The 13216-nt window shown below is 50.9% G+C and overlaps 1 pseudogene; it reads right to left on the bottom strand.

The window, feature by feature from the left end:
* Nucleotides 1-861: 861 nt before the first annotated feature.
* Nucleotides 862-1928, bottom strand: LOC139234185 (transcription factor IIIA pseudogene; annotated as a pseudogene).
* Nucleotides 1929-13216: the final 11288 nt, after the last annotated feature.

Genomic DNA, 13216 nt, shown 5'->3' on the forward strand with positions numbered 1-13216 from the left:
GATGCAGAAGCAGGATCATGCTCCTGCCTCTCATGTGTCGTTGGCAGTGGTGGTGCGGAACCCAGGGGTGGCGTGCCGCGCTCTGGGACCACTGCGAGGCCTGTGCCACCAGTGTTCCGGGCTATCGCCTCCAGGGCCTCCGCCATCCGCAGTACGTACTCGGTCATGGTGCCAGAGATGCTGGCCAGGTGTCGGGATATGCCCCCCAATGCCTCTCTCATCTGGTCACCTATGTCAACAGTCCTTGTGTACAACTGTATCATCTCGCCGCTCTCATATGGCACTCGTGGAGCAGACCTGCCGTGTCCACGAAACCTCCGCAGGGTCGGCGCCGTCCTGGGGACAAATGGGGTGCCCTGTCGTGAGGTGCTTGGGCCCGGTACCTTCAGAGTGGAGGTGGGAATGTCCGGAGGAGTACTAGATGGCCTTGGAGTGGAATGCTTTCTGGAGCCTGGCAATGCAGCTCCTCAGCAGCAGATGTAGGATCGTCTGCCGAGTCCAGCTCCACGCCCCCACCTTCTGGTCTCTGTGGTCTTGCCTTGGGATGTGCTGTAGACTGAACTGCAAAACACAAATGAAGTTATTAGAGGAGAAGAGGGTGCTAGAAACATAGAAACATAGAAAATAGCTGCAGGAGTGGGCCATTCGGCCCTTCGAGCCTGCACCACCATTATAAGATCATGGCTGATCATTCCTTATTGAAAAGGTCACTGATGTATCCATGGAAAGTCTATAATCTGGCTGCAAAATCTCATTACCCTTTTGAGGTAAGTTAATGAAGAATTTACAAAAACCACATAGCAATGTAACAAGCCTTCAGAGTCCAAAATTTCCATTTCATTAATATTATAAATGATGACATTAATTGGCTACCATTGGCTCAGTTAGCTCAGTGTGTTCCTTTATTTCTGACATCTTGGCATTTTCAAGCATTTCAGTTAAAGTACTTGAAGTGGCAGCTGGCTGTTTCATGGGAGGGATGTATCCAGCAAGATGAAAGGCAAGACCATGCTTAGGACAAGGCCGTTTTCCCTTTAACTTCTGTTTTTTAGGGTCATGAACAACAGAGTGGGTTCCAAGCTTTGTTTCATGGAAAATTCTTTCCTACAGCCAGGGTGTTCACAACCAAAATGTTGTTGTCCCTCATGAAATGAGAGAACATGACTTCGCAGATTAAATGATGTTATGTCGGTTCTGTCACAGCCTTTCCTGGGACATCGTAAGACATGAATTTCTCTTGAGCATGAATTTTAAGGTGTGCTTGTAAAAAGTCTGCGCATTTGAAATTCTTATTGCATTGGCTACAAACAAAGGTTTTTCTGTGTTGCTTTTTCTTGTGGCTAAGTAACTCTGTCCAGGTTTTACCAACAAATGAGCAGCATTCCACTTTGCATGCATAACCTGCATGTATCTTTTCATGACGTTGCTTGGAACACTGAAATGCTTGTCACAACCCTCATAATTGCACTTGAATGGTGGCACATTTGTGTGTTCATATTGATGCACTTTGAGTTGCTGATGTTTCTTGAATGATCTCCCACATCCTTCAAAATCCCACAAATAAAGTTTTTCTACGTTGTCATGCTTTCTTGAGATGTGCTTCTTCAAATTGTCCTTTGTTGTGAAAGTTTGATTGCAACTTTCATCTGTACATCTAAATGGCTTTTCCCCTTTATGAATCTGAATGTGTCTTACAAGGTGACCTTTTCTGGAGAAATCTTTACCACAACCCTCATATGCACAAGCAAATGGTTTCTCCCCGGTGTGTCTGCAGAGGTGAGCCTGCAACCGCCAGTCCTTCGAGAACGTGGCTCCGCAGCCGAAAGAGCAAATGAAGAGATTGCCCGAGGGTCTGGCCGCTGCCTTGCCCGGCTCCGCGGGCATCTGCCGCTCTCCCAGCCCCTTCTCCAACAGCGCGGCTGTGCCACCAGCAGCTGCGTTCGGCTTCGGCTCTGGCTCCTCCTCCTTGGGTCACAAGGTGAGTCCAGCGCTATACACAGCATATGCACGACAAAAACATCACCACTATTAAAATCTTCATGCCCATCAACACATTCTGCATTGCAATGATTTTCATGAGGCCAGCATTATTTATAGGACACTTTTAGAAATCATCTATCATATATGATTGTTCGAATATGAGTGGGTGTGACTTTACATCACGCAATATGTATACTTTACTCACGTGGCTTCACTTCAGGATCTTCAGCTGCCTGCTTGGCCATCCGGGGGTTACTCCCTACTAGTGTCAGCACCCGCTCCTCAATGTCAGTGAGGTTGCTGATGACTGGTGGCCCCCCACCTGTTCGTCTCTGCTTGGACCTATTCCTCGATAGCTTCTTCTGTAAAAGGTAACAGGACGACATGGCATGAAATAATTGCATTATATCTTTGCTAACTACTGTCACAGAGACTGATACAACACATAACTGACAGATGTAATCATGATTACCATGATAATTATCATTCTTTACCTAAAGACGTGCACTGTGACCGCAGGCTTTGAGTACAACATTCCTGGTAAAAGTGAAAGAACTCACATCTGATGATAGTCACTCATGACTGTTACAAATCAAATTATATAAATACGTAAGTACATGTAAATAAATGTAATACTTTTGTGGATTCAACAAGGTCGTTCCATCGCTTTTGTCGTTGGTTGCCCTCACACACCTCATTGGTCACCGACCAGACCTCTCTGCTATCTCAGCCTATATCCTCTAGTAGGCCTTTGGGGTGGGCTTCCCACACCCTCCCTGTGTCAAATCACCCCAGTGTGACTCGACCTCCTGCATGAGTGAGGCATTAGCCTCGTCCGAGAACCTCCTCGCTCTTTTGCGTCCTCCAATTTGCTCCTCTCCCACCTCACTGTTCTCTTCAGCGTCAGTCTCCACAGCGTGCTGTGTCACTTCCTCCACTCCCTCCATTATAGGCACCAAATTCGGGAAAATATCTGGCTGGTAGCAGCTAAATCTTTTGGCACAATTTGCTATAAAGCTCGAAACTCTCCCTCCTATCTCCCAAAACAGCCACACCACACCCAACACACGCCTTCAGTCCCTCTCAGCTCCCTCGCTCTCTATCTCCTCCTATGCACATATAATGATGACCCTTGACCTCCTGAATCGCAGGAATCGAGCGTTGCCATGCCGTTGCTAAGGACAGTGACACTTTACGGCAGAAGGTCAGAGAGATTTAACGCTAACGCCCATTTCAGATCGCTCGCGGTAACGCCCATTTTATAAAATGGAAACTTGGGAGTTTGAAAGTGGGCGACAAGCCAGCGATCAGAAAACCCATATTTGCCGCCCATGCCGGAAATAACGCCCATCTGCACAAAAGTGGAAAATCTAGCTCCATTTTCTTTCTTAATTGCTTGCTGTACCTGCATCTTAACTTTCAGTGTATAAGGACACCCAGGTCCCTCTGAACACCAATATTTTCCAATCTCTCACCATTTAAAAAATACTGTTTTTCTATTTTTTACTACCAAAGTGGATAACTTCACATTTCTCCACATTATATTCCTTTTGCCATGACCGCTGCCCACTCACTTAGCCTGCCTGTATCTCCTTGGTCTCCTTGCATCCTCCTCACAACTTACATTCCCACCTCGCTTTGTATCATTAGTAAACTTAGATATATTGGGCCCAAGTTTCCACAAGAAAAATAACAGGCGCCCCTCCGAGCTGGGCGCCCGTTTTACGCGCCTAAAACGGCTCCTAAAAAAATCCTCGGTATTCTCCACCTACTTACAGGTCCTCTGGCCCTCGGCACAGTCAGCACGAGCTGTGGGGGGGCGGAGCCAGGTCCCGGCACTGAAAACAGTGCCGGGACCTCTGCATATGCGCGCTACAGTGGGCATGCAAGTGCAGTAGCTCCAGGCGCCGAATTGTGTGGGTGGGGCCCGAAGCACGCAGCCCCTAGCCCTGGCCCAATGGCCTCACTGGGGCTGCGTGAATGAGGCTCCTCCCACGGCCATCTCCTGCTCCCCGCCCGACCAGACCCGACACTCGCTCCCCGCCGACCAGACCCGACCCGACACCCGCTCCGACCCGACACTCGCTCCCCCCCCCGCCCCGACCCGAGACCCGACACCCGCTCACCTCCCCCCCCGCCCCAACCCGACACCCGCTACCACCTCCCCCGCCCCGACCGACACCCGCTTCCCCCCCCCGCACCGACCCGAGACCCGAGACCCACTCACCTCCCCCCCCGCCCCGACCGACACCCGCTTCCCCCCCCCCGCCCCGACCGACACCCGCTTCCCCCCCCCCCGCACCGACCCGAGACCCGACACCCGCTCCCCCCCCGCCCCGACCCGAGACCCGACACCCGCTCACCTCCCCCCCCGCCCCGACCCGACACCCGCTTCCCCCCCCCCGCCCCGACCGACACCCGCTTCCCCCCCCCCCGCACCGACCCGAGACCCGACACCCGCTCCCCCCCCCGCCCCGACCCGAGACCCGACACCCGCTCACCTCCCCCCCCGCCCCGACCCGACACCCGCTACCACCTCCCCCGCCCCGACCGACACCCGCTTCCCCCCCCCGCACCGACCCGAGACCCGAGACCCACTCACCTCCCCCCCCGCCCCGACCCGAGACCCGACACCCGCTCACCTCCCCCCCCGCCCCGACCCGACACCCGCTACCACCTCCCCCGCCCCGACCCGAGACCCGACACCCGCTCACCTCCCCCCCCGCCCCGAGACCCGAGACCCGCTCACCTCCCCCCCCGCCCCGACCCGACACCCGCTACCACCTCCCCCGCCCCGACCCGAGACCCGACACCCGCTCACCTCCCCCCCCGCCCCGAGACCCGACACCCGCTACCACCTCCCCCGCCCCGACCCGAGACCCGACACCCGCTCACCTCCCCCCCCGCCCCGAGACCCGACACCCGCTCACCTCCCCCCCCGCCCCGACCCGACACCCGCTACCACCTCCCCCGCCCCGACCCGAGACCCGACACCCGCTCACCTCCCCCCCGCCCCGAGACCCGACACCCGCTCACCTCCCCCCCCGCCCCGACCCGACACCCGCTACCACCTCCCCCGCCCCGACCCGAGACCCGACACCCGCTCACCTCCCCCCCCGCCCCGACCCGACACCCGCTACCACCTCCCCCGCCCCGACCGACACCCGCTTCCCCCCCCCCCCCGCACCGACCCGAGACCCGACACCCGCTCCCCCCCCCGCCCCGACCCGAGACCCGACACCCGCTCACCTCCCCCCCCGCCCCGACCCGACACCCGCTACCACCTCCCCCGCCCCGACCGACACCCGCTTCCCCCCCCCCCCGCACCGACCCGAGACCCGACACCCGCTCCCCCCCCCGCCCCGACCCGAGACCCGACACCCGCTCACCTCCCCCCCCGCCCCGACCCGACACCCGCTACCACCTCCCCCGCCCCGACCGACACCCGCTTCCCCCCCCCCCCGCACCGACCCGAGACCCGACACCCGCTCCCCCCTCCGCCCTGACCCGAGACCCGACACCCGCTCCCCCGCCCTGACCCAACACCTGCTCCCCACCCGCCCCGACCTGACACCCGCTCCCCCCCCGCACCGACCCGACACCCGACACCCGCGCCCCCGACTGAACCGACCCGCGCTCCTGTTCCCCAACCCGATGCCCCCCCTCCTCTCTCTCTCTCTCTCCCTCCCTCCCTCTCTCTCTCTCCCTCCCTCCCTCTCTCTCTCTCTCTCCCTCCCTCCCTCTCTCTCTCTCCCTCCCCCCCTCTATCTCTCCCTCCCCCCCCTCTCTCTCTCTCTCTCCCTCCCCCCTTTCTCTCTCTCTCCCTCCCCTCTCTCTCTCTCTCCCTCCCCCCCCTCTCTCCCTCCCCCCCTCTCTCTCTCCCTCCCCCTCTCTCTCTCATTCCCCCTCTCTCTCTCTCTCTCCCTCCCTCCCTCTCTCTCTCTCTCTCCCCCCTCCCTCCCTCCCCCCCCTCCCTCCCCTCCCCCCCCCTCCCTCCCCCCCTCTCTCCCCCTCCCTCCCTCCCCTCTCCCTCTCCCTCCCTCCCTCCCCTCTCTCCCTCCCCCCCCCTCTCTCTCTCCCTCCCCCCTCTCTGTCTCTCTCCCTCCCCCCCCCCTCTCTCTCTCCCTCCCGCCCCTCTCTCTCTCTCTTTCTCTCCCCCTCCTGCTCAGTGGCACGAACGGCTGCAGAATTCTCCCTGGCTGAAGCACTTTCACACAGGTAGGAAGATGGTTTATTTAATCTTTTCTTGGCTTATAAATGTTTATTCAGGTTGGATTTATTTGTATAATATTTGTAGAAGTATAAATAAGGATTTATTGTCGAATTTAATGAGTTCCCTTCCCCCCCCCCTCCCCCCCACCTCGTTCTGGCGCCTAATTTGTAACCTGCGCCTGATTTTTTAATGTGTAGAACAGGTTTTTTCAGTTCTACAAAAATCTTCACTTGCTCCATTCTACTTTAGTTTGGAGTACATTTTCACTGTGGAAACTTTCAAATCAGGCGTCAGTGGCCGGACACGCCCCCTTTTGAAGAAAAAATTCTGTTCTAAACTAGAACTGTTCTACCTGACTAGAACTGCAGAAAAAAAAAATGTGGAGAATTGCGATTTCTAAAATAGTCCGTTCTCCACCAGTTGCTCCTAAAAATCAGGCGCGAATCATGTGGAAACTTGGGCCCATTATGTTTGGTCCCCTCAACCAAATCATTGGTATAGATTGTGAATAGATGCTGAGGCCCAAGCACTGATCCTTGCGGTATCGCAGTCGTTGCAACCTGCCAACCCGAAATGACCCGTTTATTGCTACTCTCTGTTTTCTGTCTGTTAACCAATCCTCAATTCATGCGCGTATATTATCCCAATCCCATGAGCCCTAATTTTGTCTAATTACCTCTTGAGTGGCACATTATCGAATGCCTTCTGAAAATCCAAATAAACAACATCTAATGTGTGATATATTCTTTACGATATCACAAACCACAAGATAGCTCTACAGAAAACTTGTCATGTGACCTTGTCACATGGTCCTTTTATTATATACATCAGTAGTTACATTACCATAGTAGTCCACTAGGTGGAGCAGTAGTCCACAAAGAGCAGCTCTACATTACACTTCTCCTTCCTTAATTAAGAAGTCATCATAACAAAATAATCATCATACATAATTTGCATGGTTATACACAACAAAAAATATGGACTTATTTTGCCATATTTACTAATCAAATTTAACCACTGGTTTTCTATATTGAAGAGGATACCTTCGCTCTTGAACAGAATTTTCCAAACTTGGAGTCGAACTTAGACTTTCTAAGCTGAGCCTGAAGAGAGTTTTTCTCCAAGGGTAAACCTTGATCTACATTTGTACACTCTACAACTTCAAACTATTTGTCTGCCCGACTCGGACACAGACTTAAATTCTGACTTTCTCTTGGACTTGTTTGTAATACATCTGATGTAGAATTTGCTACTGGTATTCTACTTGTAACAAGACTATCTGACTCATCAGAAATAATTGAACCATTCCACCTTTCAACTCCTTCCACATCTGTAGATAAAATATGATCAATGTGAACAAACTTAACCTTTCCACGATCAAACATCTTGACCAAATATGTGCAAGGGGCACATATCTTCATTACTCTTCCAGGTAACCACTTTAACCATTTATGGTGATGATTCTACACACTCAGCTTCTGATTCAATTTCACATTTTTCTCTCTTAAACTACCTCTATCATGATTCTCTGACTGTCTTAATTGTTTCTCTTCTATTGGCTGTGCTATGTTTGGCTTTAACAACGAGAACCTGGTTCATGGCTGTCATTTGAGAAATAATTCTGCTGGTGTTCTACCAGTAGTTGTATGAGGAGTATTACGATAAGTAATCAGAAAATTTGTTAGTTTGTGATCCATCTTGAACTGCCGTTTCTTTGGATTTGGATCCAACATTTGCTTGATGAGGGGACGTTTTACAAATTGTACTGTGTGCTCTGCTGCAACATTTGAAGCAGTGTGGCATGGTGGTAGACACTTGGTATTTTTCACACTATTTCTGCTCATGAACTGTGCAAATTCTTGTGAACAAAACTGCGGCCCATTATCAGACATAATTTCTTCTGGGAGGCAATATGAAGAAAACAATCTTCACAAATTGTTTAGTGTTTTACTTGTTGTTATTTTCCGCATCGGAAACACCTCTACCACTTCGAATGACTAACAATCATAATGAACAATGGTCCCTCCATCTGAGCAAAATCTACATGTAACCTTTGCCATGCCCTGGGAGTCCATTTCCATGGCTGTAATGGTACTAATGGTGGTTTCTTGCTTACCGATTGACTAACAATTCGGGATGGATTTTCGTCTTTGACATTTTCAGGGCTAAAACAAAGGCGGGGAGGGAAATTTACCGCCTGAATAACGTTTGTGCTTTGTGGAGCAACTTTTGTCATTTGGGCCTCAGCACAAAGGGTCGCATCGCACTAGTTTTGCAGCGCAGAACAGCATCCTTGCCATCTTTAGTGTGGTGCAAACTTACCTTACCATCTGACTTAGGTACAACAACAATGGGTGTAGCCCAATTACATAGATCTCTCTTGGAGATACTGTTCTCAATTTCTAGCCTTTTGAGTTCTTGCTCAACTTTCTCCTTGAGTGCGTATGGTACGGAACGTGGCTTGCAGTAAACTGGTCTAGCATCCTTCTGCACTCTGACACTTGCCTTGAAGCATTGGATCGGACTGCCGGTTTCACAGAACACCTTTGGTTCCTGTTTGATGACCTCATCTTTCGATGCAAATCTAATTTCAAGACGGAAAATCTCATTCCAATCCAGCTTCAGTGATCCCAACCAATTTCTACCTATTAAAGCAGGCTTGTCTCCTGCCACTACTAAGACAGGCAAGCTCTGAAACTGATCCTTGTATTTCACTGGTACTTTGATACGTCCTACTACAGGGATTTGCTCTGCTGAGGAGCCTCGCCGCTCTATCTTTGATTTCTCCAGTGGAAAATCACTCAACTGGTCAAGCTGTAGCGATTCTGGTACTACGCTCACAGATGCACCAGTGTCGATTTCCATGGGTATCCTAGTTCCTGCAACGTCTACTTAGATGATGATATTTCGCGAATCGCTGTTTGATATCCTCGTGCTCCTGATGACGTGTATCTCCAGAACCTCCTCATCCTGTTGCTTCTCTTCAATGCTATGTAGTGTCTGGCGATTACTACGTCTAGCATTGAACATCGGTTTATTCTTCAGTCAGCATGCCTTCGCATGTTACCCTGTTTTATTGCAAAAGAAACACTCCGCCTTCACATCTGGACAACTTTGAGCTATGTGTTGTCCCAGACACCGATAGCACGACTTCAATGCACTGTTACCTTGACCTACAATAAAGTCGACCCCCAGGATTCCTTTTCCCTCCTGCTCCCACTTCATCAGGACACAAGTCCACTTAGTATGCAATGTTCCTAATTGAATGGACAGCGGGATGGAGAATGAGCCAGCCTGTTCATTGCCCGTGAATCCCACTAGGCTGTACGGGGTCCCGTTTGATAGAGGTGAGGCTGTGGGGTCATCTGCATAGATTATGGTGCATGATGCTCCAGTGACCAGCAAATAAGTCCCCTTTACTCTCTCCACCTCCATCTCAACATACGGTCGCTTCCAGGCATCATACACTAGGGGACACAGGTAGTCAGGCTGCGCTGGTTTTAGTCATAAATCTGGGTGAGATGGGGCAGATGGTATCACTGTACCAGTGGCTGTGGCTACCTTCCCTGGACCCATTAGTGCGGATCAGAGTGCAGCCATCACGGTCTCACATGTTTGGGAGAGACCGACGGCTCGGTCTTTTGGGCTGGGACTGTGGGATTATTTCCTACCCTGTCCTTCCAGGGACTCCTACAGTCCTTCCTCCAATGCCCATTCTTCCCATACCCAAAGTAGATACGCTTGGTTTGGAAGGTTTAACCCCTTCCTGGTGCCACTCTTTCTTTCCCTGACTGGGTTTTAACTCATATACCTTTCCCTTGGGTGGGTGCTCCCCCCCCTGCAGTTGCGATATGCCATGTTCAGTTGCCTGATCACTGTTTCCTCGGTGGCTTGGGGGTCCCTCGGGTCACACCAAAGCTCTGCTCTGGCTTTGATCTGGGGCAGGCTGTTCGCCACTATACTCCGGAGCCATTGTGCCCGTTCACCCGGTGTAAGGTTTGCCCGGTCGAGTGCCATACTGCAGGCTTACTGATACACAGGCCACAGCCTGTCAGCGAAAGCCTGAGGGGTTTCTCCCAGGAGCTGCACTGTCCTCTCCACTCAGGAGAAGGAACTTCCCTCATTTAGAACCAGTGCCTCCAGAACTTCATCCCAGACATCATCATATGTACCCCTGCCCTTTCTGCACTCTGCCGAAAGGGACTGGTACAGCTTGCTGTCCAGGGAGAAAAGGAGCAGTTTTATCTGCTCTGAGTCATCACATCTGCTAATCTCGGCTGCCTGTTCCACTTCCATGAAGTGGACAGAGGGGTTTCTCTTATGTGTAAGCTTACTCAGGTTGTTTACCATAGCCCTCAACTGTTGGGTAGTGTGAGGAACCACGAATTGGCTCTCAAGAACCCCTGGTGCTCCACCCACAGGCGCGCTGAACTTTTGCTGCTGGACCGGACACATTGGTCCCGGCTCCGACCCTTTCAGGTCTGGCTCACCCTTCTCTCCCTGCTGCCAAACCGAGTTAAACCCCGGCGCCACAGGTGGTGGTGGTCTGTACTCCCTGCCTGCCTGAGCAGTTGTCCCTCCCTCCTGTTGCCCAACCCGGTTGTTCCCCAGTGCCACAGGGGGTGACTGAACAGTTTTCTCCTGCTCTTGCAGGTCTACCCAGGTCGTACCCGGACTTATGAGGCACACCATGCCTCTTGCCCTGGACAGAGCGTGGTTTAAACTTTCAATATGCTGCTGGCAGGGGCCGTGATCTCCCGACTCAAATGCCTTAGTGCTGGTTACTCTGTAGGCTGACTGGATGTCTTTGACTCTCTCCTCCTGCTCTTTAATTTGTCTATTAAGGTGAGCGTTCTCTTCTTGCAGTACCAATTCATTTTTCTTAGCCTCGGTGACCTGACACTGCATATAATCCAACCTATTCCTGAACTTCTTCCCTGTGTAAAGCCTTTCCTCGTTGTGCTCATGTAACTCTCTCATTAACCTTTCCCCTATGATTGTTTGTGCACTAGACGGTTCCTCTGTCTCGCTCAGTTCAGCCCTTAGTTTCTCCACTGTCGAATCTAAGAGTTGGACCAGTTTATGCACATACTAGCCAAATTGCCTTTTCCACTGCCTTTTTGTGTATTTTACCCTCTGTCCACTGGGCTGCAGCATCCCCTGGACGCTCAGTGTGCAACAGATCACGTACCCACTTCTTTGTTACATTCACTCTTTTGACCACATAGGAAGCAATCCTCTCTTCCATTTTACTTCTTTTCTCACAACCAAAATCTGTCTCCTTACATCCCTTTTGACACAGTCCCTTCGTGGTCGCCATTATGTTGGGGGTGGTGTTTTGGTCAGGTTTCTCTGACCCCTTGGTGTTTTCGAGGCGCCCCACACCCTGGATTCTAGACTGTGACTGAGTTGGGGGTCGTGAGAAACTGAGACAGAGTCAGTTGGGTAGGATGCAAAACTGGTTTTATTGTGTTCAAACAGAGTAAAAAGGCACGTTTTTAATAATCACAGTAATCAGGTACAAATAGGGAGAAATGGCAACTCAAATGCTCTATATTTGGGAAGAACACATAACACATATAACAGGTTAAAAGAACACAGTCCTCCCTCCTCCCAAAATATTTATGCACTAAACCTGGAAGGGGAAACACACAAGAACATCAACAGGTAGGAACAGTAAGAAAAAATCCCAACCTCCCAGACCCACAATCTAGCTAGGTTAGAACTCTGGGGTTTCAGGGACCATGCTCACCAATTCCCTTTTGACAGTTCCAACTCCAGGGTTCGCCTTAGTTGTCCTGGTCCTGTTCCAAACTCTGGGGTTCGCCTTAGTTGCCCAGGTTCTATAGTCTGTACCCCGTACCCCGTTGGGGACTTCAACCTGCGTCACTTCTTCAGTTGGGCTGAGTCTGCTGATGCGGTAAGGTGTGTATTGGACTTGTGCAGTGAGTATTCACTTTTTCTTGGTCAGGGTAGTCTTAAAAGTTACGTTAGGTAATGTTTTACCCTTTGGTAGCATAGGATCAGCTTGTAGAGTGAAAAAAATCTTCGGTTTTTCTTCGGTTTTGTCGGGCTGGTTTCGGTTGACTGTTTGATTCGTCGCGATGGTCCGAAGCTTTCCAATAGTGGTTTTGAAAGCCTGTTTGCTGTCGTGGTGCTGTCCTTCTGGGCTTTACAGATTCCTTTCGCTGATGTTTCGTGGTCCCACTTTTCAAGGCTGGTGTTCACGTTATGCAACGAGACTGCTACATCAATAATGTCTCTAGGAGCATCCCTAACTGCCAGAACAGGCCTTCAATTAGACTAAAACAAGCTTCCTTATCTTCGCATAAAATCAGTTCTTGAGCTTCGTTTAAACTGTTCTGTCCATTGATTTTCAAATGTCTCCTTTGTCAGTGTTTTTGGTGGGCTAGTCAGCAGTAACTCGATTAGGGTGTGATAATGTGCTATCACTGGTTTTGCATTGTTTTAGGATTGTCCAGTTTCCTGGCCAAGTAGTTGGGCCCATGATTTCCATAGTAGTTGATTGGATAATTGGCTTCTTGCATATTTTGGATGAGTGCTGTAGTTTAGATAATGGCTGGTAATTTGATTATCTCTTAGGGGCTGAATTGGTGCTGCATAGTTCCCCCAGACAGTCTGGGATCCTTAATACACGAATTTGCTTCACAGAGGTTAGCCCACCTCCTGTATTCGGTAACTCTTTTTCGCAGCCAAAATGTTTTAGAATCTTAAAATTGATATGCTCCTTTCCATAGATGTTTAGGGGATCTCAGGCTTCTGTAATTTAAGTCCATTTTGAATTCTCTTTTCAAAAAGTCCAAACACTGGGGGGGGGGTCTCCATGAGGTTGGCCCACTTTTGCCTTTTTCCTTTAAAACTTAGATCGCCACTTGAAAAATCCAAAGCTCATTTTAGCAGTCCAAGAGGAGCTTTTCTTTCATTTTCAGGGAGAGGGACTCATGGTAATTTTGGGAACCCTTCAGGTTACAGATAGGGAAGAAGTTTGTTCCTCTTTTTGAC

The sequence above is a fragment of the Pristiophorus japonicus genome, chromosome 2 (assembly GCF_044704955.1).
Source record: "Pristiophorus japonicus isolate sPriJap1 chromosome 2, sPriJap1.hap1, whole genome shotgun sequence".
Taxonomy (NCBI): Eukaryota; Metazoa; Chordata; class Chondrichthyes; family Pristiophoridae; genus Pristiophorus; species Pristiophorus japonicus.